Source organism: Cyprinodon variegatus, unplaced genomic scaffold (assembly GCF_000732505.1).
Source record: "Cyprinodon variegatus isolate N-32 unplaced genomic scaffold, C_variegatus-1.0 Scaffold602, whole genome shotgun sequence".
Taxonomy (NCBI): Eukaryota; Metazoa; Chordata; class Actinopteri; order Cyprinodontiformes; family Cyprinodontidae; genus Cyprinodon; species Cyprinodon variegatus.
The window spans coordinates 357,393-362,426 of record NW_015151055.1 but is presented as its reverse complement, the minus strand read 5'-3'; the positions used below and the strand labels follow the sequence as shown (position 1 = coordinate 362,426).

The window sequence follows — 5,034 nt, the reverse complement described above, 5'->3', positions numbered from 1 at the left end:
CACACATGAGTGCATCGATGTTGGCCTATAGGTGAAGAATACATAAGTTAGTTATAAACAATTACAGATAGTGTAAACTCTAAGGTCATAAAATCATGCAGGATAAGATAAATGGAAAAGATTCGACAAACATTCACTTCATCTCTTCTGGAAAGTGGAAACTTATCCGTTTAATTTCTTTATTCTTTAAAAAAATGAACATTATCATAATAAAACCTTCCTGCTTTCATTTCCTGCTCTTTCTTTGCTAATATTTGTTAAATTTATTTCATTAATCCTGAGATGAAGCCGAAATGAAGCAATTTAAAATGAAAGATACTTTTATAATCAACGATATTATAGATTATTATTCATTTAATATTTATATTTATTTACTATATAAAAGAGAAACTCCCTCTGGTGGCCAAAAATAGTCAACACGGGGGGAGGGGGGGTTCTGGAATGAATTTAAATCAGTAAATTGTGTTTCTATGTTTCACAGCAGCATGTTATAATGTATTATAATGTATTTACAGTAATTAGTAAATCTTCAGGCAGATCAATCAGCCCGCTAGTGAGGTGTGAGCTTAGCCCCGCCCCCTGCCTGCACCTGGCCACTCAGCATTAGTCAGCTGCCCCGCCTCCACAGGTGACAGTTCACCGCTGAAGGCTCGTTTAAAGCTTCACCTGAAACTCTTCCTCAGCTTTTCTGCCTCTCACCTCTAAGATGTTCTGCTGACGTCGCGTCTGAACTCACGTGCGTCACTTGAAGGTCCGACCTGCAGAAGAAGCTCTGGAAGTTTCTAAGGTGGTGAGAAAACATCAGTTTGGATGTGTTGTCTTGTTATGAAGGAGTTTCTTTAATCAGGTCTGTTATTATCGGTCAGTAGGAAACTGGATCTGTTGGCGGATGATTGACTTTCATCTTTTAAAGTTATTTATTAGTTATTTATTAGTATTTTCTCTCTGCAGAGCATCTTCTGTTACATAACCTGTTATTACAGGAACGATAATCTGCTGTAACTGACTGGTGACTCAGCAAAAAATAAGATAAAAAATTAAAAACATGATTTAAACTCATTTAGAGCTATTTTCATTTTGTCAGCTGCTGATTTTTGCCTCTAATCGGTTTTTTCTTTAACTTTCATCATAACTGCTTTCATCTCTTTAGTGGAAATGAGTTCATCTATTTCTCAGGTGGTTCAAGCAGCTGAGCTGTTTGCAGGTTTACCTGCAGCTCAGGTGTGAATCATGCTTCATCTAATGGACACATTTACAGGCTGATTGAGTTAATGGCCTCTTATCTCCTTCCACCTGCTCTTTCAGGACCTGCGGAGCAAAGTCCATGTTGGTCATGTAAGAGCAACGCCAGGTGTTGGTGAAGCTCCTCAGGTCATGGCTGCCTGTCAGAGTTTTTCATGTGAACTGACTGAATAAAGCTAAAGCCCAGCCTGGCTGAGATGCATGCTGCTGACTGACTGGTTCCTGGCTGACTGACTGGTTCCTGGCTGACTGACTGGTTCCTGGCTGACTGACTGGTTCCTGGCTGCTGCTATTCCTTCAGCTGAGGAACCACAACTAAAATCCTTATTAGGAGCAGAAGTTTATTGTGTTGGAGGTAATTCTGGGCTTTGCACAGAAAGCTCCTGCTCTGCAGGTTTCTGCTTCAGCCTCAACAGCTTTTAGAAACTCTGCTTTTATATATTTGTCTGGACTTGATCTTCTAAAGTTTTCTTTAACTTGTTTTTACCAACAGAAGGATTTTATATTAAGCTGTAGAAAATATGCAGTAACATTTATTTCTGCGTTCAGTTGTTTTGTTGTCTTTATTGTGAAAATCCTCCTCCTCTAACGTTGTTTTATTTATTGCAGCTCTGCCTTTAGATAACAGCACCTTTATTTTTATCTTCGCTGACTGATGAAAATCTGCATAAATCTCTTAATTGAATGTTCAGATTTTTAGGAGCAAATTGGAAAACAGATATTTAATCTAAATGTATATAAATAATCTGAGGACTAAAGCTGATTATTAGGTTTTAAATATGTTTGAGATGCATTGATCTTAAGAGAATTAAGTCTACGTAGAAATGTGGGAACTTGTGGGATTTTTCCAGGTAATGACTAATTGCGCGTCATTTGCTCCGTGTTGGTTTTAACTTTGTATCTTTCTAATAAACTAGCCAGAAGTGACTAATGTGAAACTTTGAGCTGAGCTGATATGCACACCCACATCATTTATTATTGCAGGAACAGATTACAGACCTTTATAACCTGATTATGTAACGGTGTAACGCTCACTAACAAGCGGCTGAACAATAGAGCTGAAATGACTATAGAGCAGTTTTAAAAGTTTAAAGGATAACCAGCATCTTCTTCTGTTGGACTGATTATTTATGCATAAAATGCCCTCCACACCTGCCGTTACCGTGGTAACAATGCGTAAACAAATGTGATACCTCTTTGTGTCTGACCTTCCTCCACATCTTTCCTCCTAATGTCTTTTTCTTTCTGCTTCTCTTCCTTTCACGCCTTCTTTTCCTTCAATCTGCACTTTATTCCTTTCTTTCCATCCTTTCTTCCTTTTCTCCTCCTTTTATTCCTAATGCTCTTCTTTTCTTTCTTTCTTTTTCATTCCGTCCCTCTTTCATCCTTTATTTTCTTGCCTTTGTTCTTCATCTTCATTAAATCTGTTTCCGGTTTTTATGTTTAAAGCAAACTTTCCTAAAAGTAGATAAATAAAAATATTGTGTTTTATGTGGACAGAAAAGAGCAGAGTAGATGCTACAAATTCTAGTTGTTAATATGAGCAAATTCAAAGTTTAATAAAACCTCATATTTCATGCAGTGTTTTTAATAAATGTAAAGTCAAAACAAAGAAAAAACACGTATAAATCCAAACTGTGTTGATAAAATGATCTGTTGTGATTCTGAGGTTTACTTTCATTAACTAGTTTTACTTTAACTCCGACAGTTTGAATCTAACTCAGTAGCTCGCTCTTTAAATTAGTGTAAAATTGACTCTATAAGCAGTTTCATCTTTTCAGAGTTAATTTTAATCATTTTAACGTTAAAGTCAGAACCTGGCAGGTAATTTACACCTTATAGAGTCAAACTTAGTTTGCATGGCTGTTATATTTACTGACTGTTTTTTCCAACAGCTGAGCAGATTTACACTCGTAGAGTTTACTCTGAGTCAAATAGATTGACTCTGAACTTCTAACACCACATTTTCTACTTTGTACCAGTTGTTGAATATAGTTTAGAGCTAAAATATGTTAACAGTATTTTTTTTTTTGTTGATGTTGGTTTTCAATGACTTCCTGTTTACCTGTGGAGAAAAAAGGGACACAGACGCCATTTTCTGTTAGTGAGTCTCCAAAATGGGAAACGCAAGAGAACGAGGCGGGCGGGTAGGGTGCATGGATACTGGGGGGGTCTTATTGAACAGATTGTTTTTAATAAATCTGTTTTCTTTTATTATTTAGTCTTATTTTCCACTGTCACGCCTTCTATGTGGGACAATAGAGGCCTTTTCTCCTTATCTGACCACAGAACTAATGAACGGCAGCAGAGGGGCCCCCTGGGGTCCCCAGGGCTCCAAATATTTATTTTATGCTTTTAGCAGACATTATTCCAGGGAAGGCTGATAAATGCAAAGGTTGCTGTACGTCTCAGGATGAAGCCGTCGCTGTGAGGCAGAAAGCATCCTGATGATTGCAGCTGCTCAGGTGAGCAGTGAGGCTCCACACCTGGCGGCAGGCCAGAGCCGCCAACAATGGCGTGGAGAGGTGACGAGCGCAGAGATAAGAGCAGGAACAGGAATGCTCTCCTTTCATTTCTTTCAGAGGATTTTAGGAGATTGCTGCTTAAAGTGGTTTTGTTTTCTGATCTGCACTCAGAGCCTGGCTGTAAACGCACCTCTGACTGTCCGTATTTATCAGGCCAATCAGCTGAACGCTGACTGATGGCGTAGAGCCCAACAGGATCCCAGGTTCCTACTGTCTAAAGCGTTCAGAGTGCAGCTGATGCAGGATCCTAACCTGATGATGCAGGTAGAGACGTTACCTTTAAGCAGCCTTTGAATGTCACATCAGGTGATATTCATTGCAACTGATTACTCTCCTTTCTTATTAAAAACTGAAACAGTTTAACCTAATAACAGCATTAATGCTTCAATGCAACAAACTTTTTAAGACGTTTTCTCTGCAGTAGATTAAAGCTGAGGAATATTATTCTGTTCACTCAGAGATCAGTTTATTGTGTAACTCGTCTGTTCACACATTCAGAGCCAAAGTCCTGAGGTGGAAGGGCGTGGGAAGCTTTGCCTTTCTGCTCCTCCTAGTTCCTCACCTTTAGAGGCAGGACTCCTTCTGCAGCATGAAGGAGCTGCAGTTCTGCATGCATAGTTATCAGTGGACTGGATTTAATTAGTCAGCCTGCATCTCTAGCTGTGGAGCATCTCTGCCTTCAGAAAGCAGAATGAGCTGGAAAAGACTTTTTTATTTATGATATAATCTCAAAGTTTAAGATCTAAATAAAAAATAAAAACAACAGTAGATCATTATTGTAAAGTAGAACAAAAATGATGCTTTTATGGTTTCTCCCCTTTTCATTCTATATCCAACAGGAACTAACCTTCAGATGCTCTAAAAGCTAAAAAAAGAGTTTTCTAAAATACTTCTGTTCTGTAAAAAGCATCAGAGGCCATTAAAGCATTATGATGACGACAAAAGATCAGGGAGAGTTTTATTCTTATTTTTATTACTTTGAATTCTGTATGCATTTATTCTTCGTTTATTTTATATTTTGGGGAATTATTTACAGAATTTATTTGGAGATTAATAATCTTTTATTTTTTTGTTCCTTTGTTTTAATTTTTGTTCGTTTTTATTTTTATTACGCTTCAATATTGGAAATAAATGAAAACTACCTGCGTCCCTCTGCTGCAGGAGGATAACCATCCCTTTAGTCACAGTCAGAGAAACAGGACTACACTGGAAAACAGGCCAAGCTCCAACATCTAGAAACAAAGGTGTTGATGGCAGCAGCACAGCT

The 5,034-nt window shown here is 38.0% G+C and overlaps 1 protein-coding gene across 3 annotated transcripts in view; it reads left to right on the top strand.

Moving 5' to 3' along the window:
* Positions 1 to 667: 667 nt before the first annotated feature.
* eps8l2 (EPS8-like 2) overlaps positions 668 to 5,034 on the top strand; it is a 36,814-nt gene continuing 32,447 nt past the window's right edge. Inside the window, exon 1 of one of the 3 annotated variants that reach the window (XM_015392661.1) lies at positions 668 to 787. The gene's annotated coding sequence lies outside the window, so the exon portion shown is untranslated. Of the gene's footprint in view, positions 791 to 5,034 lie in introns of all 3 variants that reach the window. The other 2 variants (XM_015392659.1, XM_015392660.1) reach the window with 2 other exon arrangements.